This window comes from Anser brachyrhynchus (genome assembly GCF_964034855.1).
Source record: "Anser brachyrhynchus genome assembly, chromosome: 4".
Classification (NCBI taxonomy): domain Eukaryota; kingdom Metazoa; phylum Chordata; class Aves; order Anseriformes; family Anatidae; genus Anser; species Anser brachyrhynchus.
In genome coordinates, this window is record NC_137698.1 from 59,145,746 (window position 1) to 59,162,393 (window position 16,648).

The 16,648-nt window shown below is 36.4% G+C and overlaps 1 long non-coding RNA gene across 2 annotated transcripts; it reads right to left on the reverse strand.

The window, feature by feature from the left end:
* Positions 1-5,117: 5,117 nt before the first annotated feature.
* On the reverse strand, positions 5,118-15,122 carry LOC308193756. 2 transcript variants are annotated; one of them, XR_013949902.1, is made up of 4 exons: positions 15,037-15,122; positions 14,282-14,387; positions 6,665-6,728; positions 5,118-5,627 (listed from the first exon to the last, which is right to left on the reverse strand). It is a non-coding gene; the product is annotated as an uncharacterized lncRNA (long non-coding RNA). The 2 variants fall into 2 exon arrangements; XR_013949903.1 differs by lacking the exon at positions 15,037-15,122 and having other exon boundaries at positions 14,282-14,465.
* Between the last annotated feature and the right edge of the window lie 1,526 nt (positions 15,123-16,648).

The following is a 16,648-nucleotide window of genomic DNA, read 5'->3' on the forward strand; positions in this document are numbered from 1 at the left end:
TTTAAAGAATTCAAAATGGAATTTTAGGAACCTCAGTCTCCTACTGCACCAGTTGCATTCCAAGTGACTTACTTTGGCTGAGACAAAGTAATTCCAGGGCAGAAGTGGATCTGCTTTTGAGGATGGATTAAATCTTTCTCTGTGATCCTTAGTTGTCCAGGAAGTATGTGCACTTAATTTCTCTCTGGAATTGTTACAACATGAGTAACAAAACCCAATGCAAGGAGGATGCATGCCTGATCCTAATTAAATTATTACTGAAAAGAATTATATTTCATCAAAAAATAAAAAGCAAAAAATACTGTATTTTTCCAGAACACAGATTGACATAATTCCAATAACTTCTATTAGTTTTACTAAAAATGACAAAAAATATCATTTTTGTATTCCATAAAGGAGCTCTTGTGATTTTACAGCATACTTTTATATTTGAGAGTAAAGATCCCTTGCTTTAGAAGAAAAGCTGGTAAGGACTATAATAGAAGGTAACTGTTCTGTTTAGAGAAACTAAGGATAGCAATGATTCAAATTTTACATGCATTCCTAAGAAAAAAGGAATTGCCCACTATCTTTCTCCCCTACCATGCTCAACAGATCACAGCCAATTCCACCCTTACTATGAGCTGCCTCCTGATTACCCATTCAGAAGACTAACAAAATTCAGATGATTTTTACATCTGTTTCTCTCTCAAAAAAATGGAGTAGCATTCTATTTAGGACATTGGGCCATGTTTTAGATGTGGAAGTTTTTAAACAATAGTAACCACATTTTAAAAGGCTTTAAAGGATCTGATCTTCACTGAAGTTAAGAACTTCAGGAAACATCTGAAACTATATGCTATCCCCCAGAGTGAAAATTCAAATGTAATTTAGTCACTTTGTTGAAAGAAGCAATTTGAAAAAAAGCCCATCCTAACCCACAGAGTCAAATTTTCTGTTAAAACTTCTTTTGTAATCTGCACATCTTCTCTTGTGTTCCTTCAGAAGGGTATCATGGACTGAATGTCCACATACATACCTATGATACAAAACAATTATAGATTACCAAAATCATAAATCAGATTCACTCAATGTCCAGTATGATTATTATAATCAACAAACAGCAAGCACTCCTTATCAACTCAAAACACAATCTTGTAGAAATGGCTCCCATCTTCTATCCGTAGTCTCACAATTTGCCTGGGATGTGGAAAAAATAAATGGAAGCTGTTATGAATTGAACTACAAGCAAGGGTCTGACCCTCCTTTTCCCTGGGAAGTGCTTTTAAGTCTGAGGCTTTCTGTCTTGGTTGTTCCCACCTGTGCTACATCATAGCTCTGACAGCTACCCATGTTCCTGGTCCCCTATCTCCCTTTCTGGTGTGATCTTGACTCATCATGATGGACTTGCTAGGTGATCACTGGTCTGCAGCTGGCCCTGAACCTTTTTTCTGGACCTGATTCTGACCCTGATTTTCTTGGTTCAACATCCTTGCATGTAAGGCCACTGCTCTGGCTGTCTTTGTACCACCCTCATCCCCTGCTCCTATTCCTTTGTAGGGGAGCAACCTGCCTTTGCACCTCCCTGACAAGCCCTTCTCTTTGGTGATTCAGCTGCAACTTTTACTAGGATTGTATTTTGATCTTTCAGTCTACATGAACCTGTGAATTGTTACATTTGATAGAAAATACAGAAACAAATAGTTCAAGGCTACTTCTTAATTAAGACCAGGCATGTTGACTTCCCTTCCTTTGCAGATTCAATGTGTTTGAAATGACTGGTTCTCAACACAAGTCTGTTTAATTCTATATTCTATATTTCTAGAACACAGCAATGCCTGTTGTTATTTCTCCATCACAACATCTAAGCACCTCTTTGTAAATGGTCCCTAGATGTCTGTGAACCTGGACATCAGTTACTTCATAGAAGGAGCTGTATTGTCTGTAGAATGCAAGTATATGACAAACATATTTAAGTACATTCTCTGTCTTTTGGTATGAAATACACACTATATCTTGTAGTATAGCAACCAGTAATGTGTTAAGTTTATCCAAGCTTACACTATCTGAACATCTTTCTGATGTCTGTGCAAAATGTTTCAGGCCATGTTCACTAAAAGGTGTTAGTCTAGATTTGCATCTAATCTCAGATATGTACATAATGCTATTCATGTTAGCCTGAGGACAGCATAGCACAGGAGCAGAGAGAAGTACAATGACACAGAGGGGAATAGAATAGATTAAAACAGCAAATGAGAAGAGAATTTTCAAAAATTATGGAACTAGTAGAACACTAAAATAAGAATGTGTGAAAGTCAAAGGAGAAATAAGCCGTGGTTTATGAAAGAAAATAACGTTGACCCAGAAAACCTAAGTAACCATTACCACCAATATCTGGAAGAGATGCAAAGGGACAGTTTAATAATTCATTATTACAAAACACAGTTTAGCTGCTTTGCCTCTTCTGTAGTTACTGCTAATGTGTTCCATGAAATTCAAAGATGGAGGATATGACTAATTCCGTATTTGATGTAAAGTCTTCCAGTAAGGTTTCTTTCTAATTACACTGTTTATCAGATAGAGGGGGGAAAGAAAAAAAAAAAACTCTGCTTTTTACTGTCTGCTTACTTAAGAGACAGTAAAGTTAAACCACATGCATAAGGTTAAATATGAAGAGCAGTATTACATCCTTGCTTAAAATAACAACTACATCATAGTTCCTAATAACTGTTATGCAAAATCTGTATTTTTTCCACCTTTCATTGATTCTACTTTTTTAATAATGTTTCCCAAGATTGTTTTGTCCTATATTTTCCCAAACAACTTTACAGCAGCAAGTACAAGATCAGCATTTCTATTCCAACTCAGCTATGTGTACCTAAATACATGCCTACAAATGCATGAAGACATCTACTTATTTATGGGTCATATCCATGCTGCTAATTCAACTTTACTATAAAGTCACTGATGAACAGGTAAGTGATAATTTGCTACCATGATATCTAACCAAAGACTAGGATTCTATGCTACAGACCCCTTTATGGATTCTTAGACACATCTATGAGCACTTCTGAGAGGAATTTTTTGTTTTCAGCAGTTCTATTTCTTCAAATTAAATATATGTTAAAAAGATTTGCAGGGCTCAAATGCACAAGCAGATCTTTTTTCTGGTAAGCATTCTATTTACCAGAAAAAAAAAAAGAATTTGTTTGAATAAATCCCACTTGAATTAGTTTCTTATGGAAATTCAGCTTCAAGACTCTCAAGGAAAGGTGAATTACATTTTTTTTCATTAGTTTAACTAGGTCAGAAAGGTCTTTTTTGTGTATTTTTTTACATTGTTGTTTTTTGTTTGTTTGTTTTAATTTTTCATCTTAACATTCTGATTTTCAAATCTCTCATTCTCAGAAAGGGAAATAAATGATTAGGGTTGATTTGGGCCAGAGGTCCCCAGAGGTTTCTCTTACCAGAGCAACTTCTCACAAATGTGAAGTTTGAACCGCTTACCATTCTGCAACATATCTGTCACTTCTGATGACTGAAAATCCCAAAATGTTATTATGCCAGTCACATATTTTACTGTAGAAATTTAGATACTATATTCATTACCAGGTTTGGTGGCACACATTCAGGAAACTACCACTGCTTCCCTGACTGCAGGCAGTTAGGCCTCTACTGCTGACCTGCAAAGAGCCCTAAGCATGAGAGACACTTCAGACCACCTCAGTATCCACAAGTCTTTACAGATAATTACACCACAAACAACCTGGATATTTCTTATCTACAGAGCAAAGCAATGAAGATGTTGTTAAATGAGACACAAACATTTTAAGTTCTCAGAAAACAAACAGAATGTGGTACCTTTTAAAATCTGGTGATTTGGAATGATAGACTTCTTTTGTGTTCTGGAAGGTGAAAAAAATGATTAAAAATCTATCAGAGGTGTGTAGTCTGTGTATGATGTCCAGGATGTAGGCTATATATGTGTTTTCCATATGGTTCTTCAAGCCAAGGCTTAAGTGTGAAAAAAAATCCAAATAGTACAAATAGCTCTTTGAAGATTACTTTTGTATATGCCTCAGAAAAACATAGAAAGGAAGATAAATAAAAATAACTCACTGCAACACAGCATAAAATCTGACACTTCAAAACAGCAGGTTCTTTTATCCCCATGGAGATAAACAGAACTGTTGAAAACTACATTAGGGATATTTTATGGTATAGGCTTAACAACTAGGAAGGAAGTTAGGCTGTCTGCCATCAACTGCTGAATTAGGCGAGCAACTTCTTAAAGCAAGAAAACTCATGCTTATTTTGCAACACTTTAGGGATGTTCTTCCTCCAATATTTTTGCTCGTAATGGGAGTGTTCTTCAAGAGGTTAATAAAGTCAGATGTCATTTTAAAACCAGTGAATAGAAAATAAAACTGATATACGGTTTCTCTTCTGTTTAGTCTAGTTTCTTATTGCCTATGTACCTCTTTTTATCTGTTAATCAGTTTCCACCTTGTAGATTTAGAACATGAAAATGAATTCCAAACACATTTCAGTCTGAATTCCTACAAATTTCATGAAAATTGCTAAATGTTAGGAGGAAAAGTGTACAAAATACCACCTTTGAGATGAAGACTTCAGCATGATTGTACAGTTTTACAGAAAACACATATTATAAATTTCCAATAAGTGAAAATATGAAAACTGCTGTGGTATAGGTAATTGCGAATAGAAAGCACAGAATTAATTAAACAAAGCTTCAGTTTGTATTCCTCGTGAAAAGATTTTTTAAGTATGTAAATTCATTTGGAATTACATTTTCATTTTTTTTCCGTATCAGTTTATATGAATAGATGAATTGCATTACGAAATTTGCAAATCATACCGAAGCAAGCAAGCAAAGTAGAGTTTATGTCTGTCTCTCAGTTACACAATTGGCTGCTGTGTAGAATAGAAAAATTTAAGTCAACTTTAAACTAGCTTGCCCAGGCACCACAAACTGCGTAGACACATGACCACAGAACACACTGCAGGTTAACTTGCTCTGATTCGCTCTCTATGCCATAACAAATTAGGATTAATTTTAGTCACTGAATCAGTAAAAAAAAGTGTGTGTAAACAGACTGATCAAACACACTTACCACGATCTTTGAAGCATTTATTTAGAGTCATTACAATTGCTATTCTCCAAATAAAATTTGAAAGCTCAGAAATCCAAACATTATCATTTTATCAAGATTCCTTAACATAAAGTTTTATCCAGTTATGACAAAGGACAGAAGCGCTGTTATTAATTTGCTGTTCCATCCATATGCAAGCAAAATATGAGATAAGATTAAGTGAGTACTTCCACTATTATTAACATTCTAGTACCTGAAAGAGGTTGATTACTGTTGATCCTGTAATTACTCAGACAGTGGAGAGACTCCACTATGTAATATGCCTTTCTTTATAGAAATGCTGTATACCACATTATATGGTACAATAGGTAAGGAGGTCCGCTTTTCTCTTGTTCTTTTTCTTCTTGTGTGTGTGTGCTGGGTTGCTATCCATTTTATCCATAAACACATATTCTTTTAACAGGCTTATTTCTATAGCAAGGACAGAGCTGAGTGGCAGAGTGGGCTGCAGCATAATTGCAGATGGAATGCACACTGTGAAAAAGCAGATGTTTTAAATGTCAAGTCAATTTTAAGAGGAAAATGGCCCAGAAAAAAAAAAATACAGATCTGTGATTTAAGGACACTATTTTTAAACAGCTGATTGCTGGTAACTGAAATAATGTTCAAACTTCAAGCAATTATGAAGCACTCCTATGATTTTGAAATTCAAATTGGTACCTTGTAAGGGGGAGTCAAATTTTCTTTTCTTGTAGTGTTGCCAGATGGCTGGGTTGAGAAATTATGAAAAAAATATTTCAGTAAATAATAATTTAAAAGGAGATTGTTCAATTAAAAAAGCATGATTTACTTTCTTCATAATTGCATACTAATTTTAATTACTTGGTCATATATTATAAGAATATTAAGATTGAAGTCAAACTAACAGTTTGAAAAAGGGAAAGTTCGTGACAACTTTAATTTTGCCTTTGTGTCTGTCAACACTACATCACTGAATGTAGTTTTGTTTTTCTCCACAGAATCACACCTCATACAGTAGTATTTCTTTATATCTTTTTCTGTCAGCTTTTCAAAAATCTTTTTTTGTTTTAACCAGACCTTATTTACTAAGTATTATCCAAACCCGTACTTTATACAAAATAAATAATTTTTAGTGGTGCCTTTTTTTTTTTACCACTACTATTATAACATTGAAACACTTTCTAGATGTTTATTAATTTCCCCAGTGACCGTGAGATTGTGGCATTCTTTTTCCATTTTTTTGTGTGTTCAGAATTTGAGATGAATGCGAAAATTAAGAAAAAAAAGACTGTTTTGCATGTCAAACTTGGAAGTGTATGAACTTGACTTTTTAGTGCTCTTGGCATTTTAATACAGGTGTATACGTGTACAGCACAGGTCTAATTAATTTAAAATGCAGTGAAAGAACACAGAAGTTCTGAAAATATGGCCTCAAGTTTCTTATGTAGGGCAAAGAAACAGTATTGCAAATATTGTCAGACAGAATTTTGTCAGGAACAGAATTGCAAGACAGGTAATGAATATATTAATCTGTACAGGTCATTGCTTACCTTAATCATAAGATCTCTTCTCATCAAGTTTTCTCTTTGCTTTCAAAATACACGTGTTTAATTTCTGCAACCACAAGCATAGATTGCAGCAGGGATCTTACATGCATGATCATTTCTTCAATGTTACGTTGCATGTGTACAAGCAGGTAAATTCAGTATACAAAAACTATTTCAATTGCTAACATTCCTATATTTCAGCTCTCTGATTTTGCAGTTTAATTACATAGTAAATATAATTTCATAACCATTGAATTGCATATGTTACGCAGTAGAGCAGTTTGGTGCTCCTCCTTCCTATGGGAATGCATTTAAGGTAATAATCTATGGTTTCCAGGCCTCATGTCTCTGATTTTAGGTGTGCAAACAGGCTTAGTCTACAGAATTTTATGCAATGTCGTGCATTACAGAAGACTAACAGATGAGGATGGCATTCCATCAACAGCTTCTGTGCCAGAGTGCCAGGAGATATGTAAGCAGACAGAGCAGGGCTGTGGTGGATCTAGAGACCAGCATCCCATTGCATCCCTGAGGCAGGGACTGGTGGCTCCAGAATGGGCCGAAATGGGCCTCCAAATTAACCGGAATGGCAAGGTATATGACAATATATGGCATATGGAATGGCAGAAGTATAAGGCAAGCACCACCACACTTCTACCCCTGAAAGGTGTTCTCGTATGGAATAATTCCTACTCTTCCTTTTCTTGTTTGAGAGTATTCTCAATGAGCCAAGGAGTCTAAGCCTCTGCATATATGCCTACAGAAATTGTTTTTTGCATGGTTCATGTTCAGGTAAATACAACAGTCTTACAGAGCCTGTCTTTGAAATACAGGGTACTGAGTTTGCCAACTATTATCACCCATAAAAAAATAGTGGCTTTTCAGAGAAAGGAAGCATATTTTGTACATATTTTCAAAGCCACGTTTGAAATAATGATAACACGTACAAATAAGTTAGAGGAAATTCAGCTTATGTTCATGTATTCCGGAAAATTTAAGGGAATTAAAATTGATACAATTAAAATTAGGAACAATTTAATAACACTTAATAGTTAAGTAGTAATTTCCTTTCCCGGTATCCCACAGCATATTACGTGTTTCTGTCTAGTAATGAAATCCTAGCATTTGTGAAATGAAATGTGACATCTGATCTATCAGTCCTATAAAACAGGTTGTGCAGAAGGAAATGAAGAATTATTTCTTCCTTTGCAAGGTCAAAAGTTTGCCGCTGTAGGACATGAATGGAAAATGTAAATTGGGATCTGGTTGGAACTACAGAATCGCCATTTCTTTTCTCCTGAAACATTCCATAGGATCTCTTTCCTGACAAACAGTGGTCAGTGCATTAGTCTCAGGACCCATTTGAATGATGGAATAGGTATAAGGAATGTACAAGCAATGCATTGCACTAGGTAAAATATGAACTTACATTTTCTTTTTGTTCAAGTACCAAAAATATTACAAATGTACTTCATTTACTTTGCTTTTATATCACATTATTTTCTGCATAGTAAGGAGAATTTTCTATAGATACCCTGTGTCTTACTGATTCCTTTTAAACCTATATATGCCTTTTGCAAAGTATTTCATTTCAGAACTAATGTTTCCTTTGGGAACTGATGTATTTTGAAACAACTCGAAACTGTGCAAAGCAATTCTGGAAAGATATAACTTTACTGCCAGTGCAAGAAATTTCCTGGATTTCTCAGTTTTAAAAGTCCTTTTCTTTATACCCTATTGCAGATTTAATTTTAAGTACAGTATCTCAGAAGTTTCTTTCAACAATTTATTCCTTACTAGTTTGAACAGGTAGAACATTTACCAAATTAGTTCAAAATGTAAAGCATCTCATAATTAATTCCATGAAACAGTATTCAAAATGTTATTTTCCTATTTCCTTTGTAAAATCTGAAGTTCCTTTGATTATTCATTTTGATTGTTTCTTTTTTTAAACTTGTAAATTGAAAAACAGTATATTTTAATGTTTGCTTTGGACAATATGTTGCATAATTGGACACATCTCATTGACACAAACTGTGAGGTGAAGTGATGTTATGTTTTTTGTTTTGTTCTTTTTTTTTTTAAATATAATTATCAATAAATAGCAGAATGTTGTATACTACCACTTCCTGTGCAAAATGTGTAAGCACTTACTATTCCTGAAAGGAATTAAGCAATACTGTAGAAAACTTAATTCACACAGAGTTATAAAGTTTAGACATATGTAAGAAAATAAACACAGCTTGTGCAAAATCCTTTCCAAACCCCTCTTTTGCCCAACTTAACTTGAGTTCATTTTTTAAAATGTGCTGCCACTATCATGGAAAAAAATAATTATACATCCAAATAATACATCCTTTTTCTTCATTGACTGGCTTTTGGTTCTTGACTTCATGATATCACTTTAGGTATTCAGGGAAGAATGACACAGCACTTCTTGTAGACAAAGGCTCCTCAAGCCTTAGTCTTCCACACACACCCCCCCCCCCCAGCATTTGAAGAAAAGGGACAGCTATGAGGCACTAGTACTCACAAATTACAAAGTACCAGGCAAGTTTGCTTCTAAGGAAGCTGTACTAAATAAAGTTTGAGACTTTTTCATCAGGGCTACTGTCTCAGTCTGTCCTAGAGAGAGAGATTTAGGGTTTCATTTTTTTCATTCCATCAGGGTGATGACAGCAGCAGTTTAGAGTCATTTTAACATCCTATGTGTGTCACTTTTCACTGAGTCCTTAAAACTGCTTTGGGGATTATTTTTCCTTTGTCCACTTGAGGTTAATTCTCCTTAATCCCAAATCTTCCAACCTTTGAAACACTTCAGATGCACAGCATTAGCTTCTCTCTTTCTAAATTACTCTCCTTCATACCTTCATATTCTGCCACTCTGTATATTCCACAGAAATAAGTTCTCCTCCAGAAGCATACACTTCCACATTTCATACCGTTTATATAAATATGACCTCTTAATCAGTGTAATTTCATTAAGATAGTATTGACACAATGGTTTTGATTCATTGTCTCCTTGTAGATTCTTTGTTGACCAAGAATCAACACCCATTTGAACTGCCTTGAGATATCACGCCTGCTATGAGTGCAGAATGGCACGTACATCCTTTAGGCTCTTTGTTAGATATGTCAGCACCACATAAATGTCTCAGAGGATCTCAGCTAACCCTAGGCACCACTGCGTACATGGCAGAATCAAGCACTCCAGCAAACCATATTTCTGTGTGACTTATATAAATGCTCACACAGCTCCAGGGTTCTTCTGAATATGGAAACTATCCTTGCACTGATGGAGTCTATACAGTAAAACCCTTTATTCATTCTCTTAAAACTGATAAAAGGAACAGCAAAATATCCATTTGACACTTTTCATGAAAATAAACAATTAAATAAAATGTTCTCCTAACCCTACCATGCAGAAATAAAACACGTACACCACAAAAGAAAACAAACAAAAAAAGCATACAAAAGTAAGAAATGAGATTGTATGATCTACTAATCAGTATTAAATTATCACTAATGGGTATTATTTTTCTTAGTTCCAAAATGGTAGTATAATAAGTAGATAGGAATTCTGGTATTAGGAGTTTGCTAATTTGTTGAAAAATGCTATAATTGCTTACTGAGGTGTTGATCTGTCTTGCTCTTTTTTTGTTTACATCATTTGCTTTACTGTCCTATTTTTGGAGCACTGTTGTTATGTTAGCAAAAATATATACATATATATGTATATTTTAAATCTTCAGTGTATTTCATTTGTACTGCCTTCAAAGAGCTATTTATTCCTTTACTGATGTTGAGCTCATTTTATAATGGTGAAAATGTCAATAATCTTCAGTAAGAATGGTGGGATGCAGTCTCAGAATTTCTAGCTTTGCTCATGCAGCTTTGTAAAGGTCTACACTTGAACAGCAAGACTAAATACTTGGTATCCTGCTGACCTAAGTGTATTCAGTTTACAGTAGCAGTAATAACTCCTGTTATGCAGAAAAATTTTCAAAGAGTACCTGCTGATATTTTAACTGGCAAGTTTTAATGGGTAAGAAACATAGGAGATTGTCTTTTTTTTTTTTATTTTCAAAAATGCATGTTTAGACTTCTTGAATGGTTAGCAATTCTGTGATAGTTAGGTAACAAAAAGATAAGACCTTGCAGAAACAGCTTTTCCTTGTTTATCAAATGATATTAGATGGGAGCTATATTTCTGTAGAAATTTAAGTCATGCTATGATGTAGATGGGGAAACCTAAAAATAAAATCATTGTCCATCAAGCATTACTAAGTGTATTAGTAGTTGAAGAAACTGTTTTTGAAAACTATCTGGCCTTCTCAGTTTCAATACAGTTTTGCTGATGCATAGTCCTAGGACACACTACATAACAGGTTTTGTTACCTTTCTTAGTGAACAAATTAGAAGATGTATTTCTGCACTAATATAAGTATCAGATATTGTAATCATCGTCTGAGTCAATGGAGGATCCATAAAATAGTTATTTTCCACTACATTAGATCCATCTTCACAGATGTGTCCTATGAAGCCTCAGAATTTTAGTGAGGTAATTTAACTTTTTTTTAGCATATCTAGTCAATGTCATAAAGTGGAAACTACAGGTAAACTTTCTGTTCCTTTGCCCTTTTGGCACAATTTTATGTTATTTCTAATGTTTACAGTAAGTTACATCACAAAAATCACAGTGTTTGTCTGACTATAATTGTTGTGACTTGAATTTAGTTTTTCCCAACTGACTTAGGAAAACTCTAGGTTATAAAGAAATGCAGTAGGAGCTTCATAGAATTCATGTTAAAGAAGGCATGTATATAATGATTCTTAGGTCAAAAACAACCACTACTTTAAAATTATTGTATTTTTTCCTGACAACTCTGATTTGTCTCCTGCCTATTAATTGCAGTTATTAGTTACACACAATTAGTACATAGCTTCATTATAGTTCCTATTTGCTTGTCCCCATTTTGCTGGTCCCTTACTTTTTCGACATCTCTTTTTCACTCCTGTGCTGCCATGAGTGCCAGGGGATGAGTGGTGGCAGCACATCTCTTTTCCATCTCTAGCTGCGTTACAGGAGGTCGTCATTGTCTCTCCTCACCCCTGGCCCAATTGCTTTTCTGAGCTAAGACAACTGATGAAAACCGTGGATCAGAATCCTGGCATAATTCGGTTCAACCTTAATAGCACTGAAATAGTAATCAGTCAATTTATCGTCTTGTTAATGGCAAGGCTGGCACTTGTGCAGAGATGGCTGCTGTGTGTTGTAACCCTGAAGATCCCCATCATCTTTCTGTAAAGAAGAATTCACTGAACAGGTTTAAAAGCAGTGAAGGCTGGTAAATACTGCTCCTGTTTCCACCAAGCCGAATGTGTTTAAAGCTTTTACATATAGCCTTTGTAAATAGCGTAATGTTTGCAATCTGGCAAATGATCCTGTGCCACTTGACTAAGAGCTAGCAATCAACTATCAAAATTGCATCAGCTATCTAATTACACCTGTGTGATTCTGTGATCTTTGCTCTGTACTGTTGGGACCCACCATCTCCCCAGTAATACCTTAAAATGAGAGCAAGTGCCTTGATAAAATATCAGCGCTTAAAATTGGAGGCAAGCCTTAATATCTAATTCAGTCAAGACTGGTTGATAGAATTAAAATCGTTTTTTTTTTTTTTTTTCTAAATCAGAAATAGACAGTATATGTGGTTGAATGCCCCATCCCTGGAGGTGTTCAAAGCCAGGTTGGAAGAGACCATGGACAACCTGATACAGGTGGCATCCCTGACCATGGCTAGGGAGTTGGAAATAGATCGTCTGTATGGTCCCTTCCAACTCAAGCCATTTTATGATTCTAGCAGGTGAACTTCCCAAACCTGATTTCAACTTTTTAACATGATGTTCCTTGTTTTTATCCTCTGTGTACCTTACTTAGCTTTTACTATCCAAAATACCCTGTGGCAAACCTCTCATTCTGACCACATACTGTGCAAAACAATTACTTGTTGTTTTGGATAAGGTGAGAACTATTGTTCTTTGTTCACATTTTCCATGATTGTCACAATTCTACAGATTTCTGCTGTACCTCTCTCCCTCAGTCTTCTTTTTTCTTGCATGGGACCCTTCATAAAGAAGATACATACCATGCCTTTGATCAGCTTGATAACCTTCTCTCTTTCCATTTCTAACTTCTTGACATAGGACTCAAGAAGCACATATCATTCAGCAGTGTTCACCTCTGGTTTACACAGTTATTTTAATTATATTTTGGCTTTCAACTTTGTTTTTTGTCTTAATAATTTATAATATTTTTATGTTACTGAGCACTAAGCTTACATTTTATTATTACAAACCTAGAATCCCATTCATGTATCACAGTAGTGGATGGCCAGTTCAACATATATCTCCGTGTTTCTCATTTCTTCATGCCTCACTTTCTAACCAATTTATCTGCCACTTTATCGCTCAGTCACTTCGCATCTTGAGGTCCTTCTGCAGTTCTTCACAGTTATATATTATCTTTGCTTGCTTCAAGAGAATCCCAGTAGAATGATCTGAAGTATAACTAGCTCAGTTTCAAGTAATAATAAGAAAGAAGTGAATACTAAGGATTTTCTTGGAAGTTTCTGATTGCTAACATTTACTTCGGCAACTATAGAACTGATCATACAAGTTCTATTTTCATTATTTATTTTTAACGTAAAAAGAGGAACAAAGATAAACACACAGAACCCCAAAGATGAGAACTTTAATAGGTTGTAATCATCACTGTAAACTTTCCCTAAAAACCTTTTGGTATCAAGTGTGATTTGGAGAACAGCTTGTATAATCCAGTATTTGGTATCGATATTACATGATTTGAAGTAGCTTTCATCCTTAGAATATGCAACAAATGATAGAACCTCTAAGTGTCAAAGTGCTGTTTCAAAAGGATAAACCCATTTTTTGATTAATTTACTCTAACATAGTCAAAAAGAAGGCACAGATATATATCTTTAGATCTATATTAATCTCCTTAATAGCAACCATGTGCTCAGTTTCACGTATTGTATAAGATAGTAAAAGTTAAAACACTGTGATTCAAAATCAAAAAGGCCAAGTGAGAAGTTTATGCTGATGCCCTTTTACACAGCTGGGAAAAGCAATGTTCTCCATGTTAAGGGAAGTTTCATTTTCTTATCCCTATATCTTTCCATTTATTCCACAAATCCCACTGAAAATGAATGTATTTAAAACATTTTTTACCACTTGCATTAGCTTTCTGGTATTAAACATTCTCAGTAAGTTTTCCCAGTAATTTTTTCCACTTTTCATAGTACTTAGTTTCATTAAGACCAATCATAATCTTGCCTGGTCTTTATCTGCATGAAAGTTCTCTAAAAAGGATAAACAACGAACCTAAAGGCCACCAAACAAAAAATAGCCAGCGTTAAGCAATCCTTTTACTGCCATACAAGACTGTTCAGATTCTAAAGGAAAGTGTGGTTAACGTTACTAACAGCAGTTATAAATCTAAGAGAATTAATACAGAGATATCTTCATCCACCACGAGCATAAAGAAAGCGCGAAGAAAGGTTTGAGCTAACTCCAGTTGAAATAGTTTCAGTTACTTACTTGGTCATATTGTCCTTTCAACATTCAAAGTTGAAGCAAAAAGCACAGAAATTGTTGTTTCTAGAAACAGCCCACTTCTTTGTGCTGTGCTTTGCACACTGTTGAGCTAAGCCAGATAAACAAAAACAACACAGCTGCTGCTCATCCTGCTTGATTTCTACTTTTTTGCTTTGCCCCACCCCTTTCCCAGGTGATTGGTTGGGTGCCAGGTGGGCCTAATGGTATATAAGCCACAGGTGTCCCCTTAAAGCTCTTTCTGCCTGAGCTGCTCCTTGGTGTAAGTGCTTTGTTTTTCCTTCAGCCAATTACAGGGTTCTTTAGGTGGGTCGGAGTGTATGCACATTATGTTAAGGGGTGTAGCCAATTAACCATTATGGGTCTGGTCTGATTCAGGCTACTGAATTATCACAATCACAGATTCACCAATAATGCATTAACCAATATGGGTCTGGTTGGATTCAGAGCAGTGAACTACCACAGTCACAGATTCACCAATAACATATAACCGCCCTTACTCTAGTCAAGTTCTTTGAGAACTATTACAGCTAGGAACAATGCAGTTAAATGCAATTTATTTCAGACACAGATTCTTTGGATTGCTGGCAATAATTTACTGTCTGCAAAAGCAAGCTGGTGTGCATGAAATACACAGTTGTGCAGCCTCAAAATTAACATGTTAAAAAGGCACAAAGACTCTATAGAGATTTGTAAGTTTCTGCAGAGACATACAATATAACCAAGTGTTCAAATCTCACCCAAAGGCATCCCAATACGGGGGGGAGAGAGGCTCAGCCCATCACCTGATCCCAGGGATCAGGAGGTCCTCAGGATGGTATCTTCCCTAACATCCCCTCTCTCTTAGGCCAATTTATATTATTTTCTGTCTTTTAGGTGGAGCTTGAGTGACTCTAGTCAAGCATATCTTACTTATGATTGGTGAAAAATTTTCCTGTCTCCATTTAAAGATATAGGCTCTGAGAAATTCAGAGCGTGTGCTCAGTGAGGGATGGTCGCGCATTGGAGGCGGGTAGCTTTTGGGATGGAGGTGTGTTTTGGTATTGTAATTATATTATAACAAGCAAAAGTACACTAAAGTACAGCATTTGTCAAAACATGACAGGTTGTTTGCACAGGGTAGCAAAAAGTGCAGCTTATCAGTCTTGGTAAAAAAAAAAAAAAAAAAACTCCCAGCCAACATGGGTTCACGAGGGGTAGGTCCTGCCTAACAAATTTGATTTCCTTTTAAAGATCACCTATCTAGTCAATCAAGGGAAACCAGCTGATGTGATCTTTTTGGACTTCAGCAAGGCTTTTGACACGGTTTCCCGTAGGATCCTACTAGACAAAATGTCCAGCATACAACTTAACAAAAACATCATATGATGGGTGAGCAATTGGCTGACAGGCAGGGCTCAAAGGTTTGTGGTAAATGCGGCCACATCAGGCTGGTGGATGGTCACTGGTGGGGTCCCTCAAGGCTCCATTTTAGGGCCAGTCCTCTTCAGTGTTTTTATAAATGATTTGGATGTAGGACTAGAAGGTGTTTTGAGCAAATTTGCTGATGACACCAAACTTGGAGGAGTTGTTGACTTTCTTGAGGGTGGAAAGGCCTTGCAGAGAGATCTGGACAGGTAGGAGAGCTGGGCGATCACAAACCGCATGAAGTTTAACAAAAGCAAGTGCCGGGTCCTGTACCTGGGATGGGGCAACCCTGGCTATACATACAGACCGGGCAACGAGATGCTGGAGAGCAGCCCTGCAGAGAGGGATCTGGGGGTTGTGGTTGACAGCAAGTTGAATATGAGCCAGCAGTGTGCCCAGGCAGCCAGGAGGGCCAACCGTGTCCTGGGGTGCATCAAGCAAGGCATTGCTAGTTGGTTGAGGGAAGTGATTGTCCCGCTCTACTCTGTGCTGATACGGCCTCACCTCGAGTACTCTGTACAGTTCTGGGCACCACAGTACAAAAACGATATAAAACTGTTGGGGAGTGTCCAAAGGAGGGCAACGAAGATGGTGAAGGGCCTAGAGGGGAAGACCTATGAGGAGCGGCTGAGGTCACTGGGCCTGTTCAGCCTGGAGAAGAGGAGGCTGAGGGAAGACCTCATTGCAGTCTACAACTTCCTCGTGAGTGGGAGTGGAGGGGCAGGTGCCGATTTATTCTCCTTAATCACCAGTGATAGGACCCACAGCAACGGTGTCAAGCTCAGGCAGGGGAAGTTTAGGCTAGACATCAGGAAGAGGTTCTTCACTGAGAGGGTGTTTGCACACTGGAACAGGCTCCCCAGTGAAGCAGTCACTGCAGCAAGCCTGTCTGAATTTAAGAAGCGTTTGCACTGTGCACTTAGTCACATTGTCTAAAATTTTGGG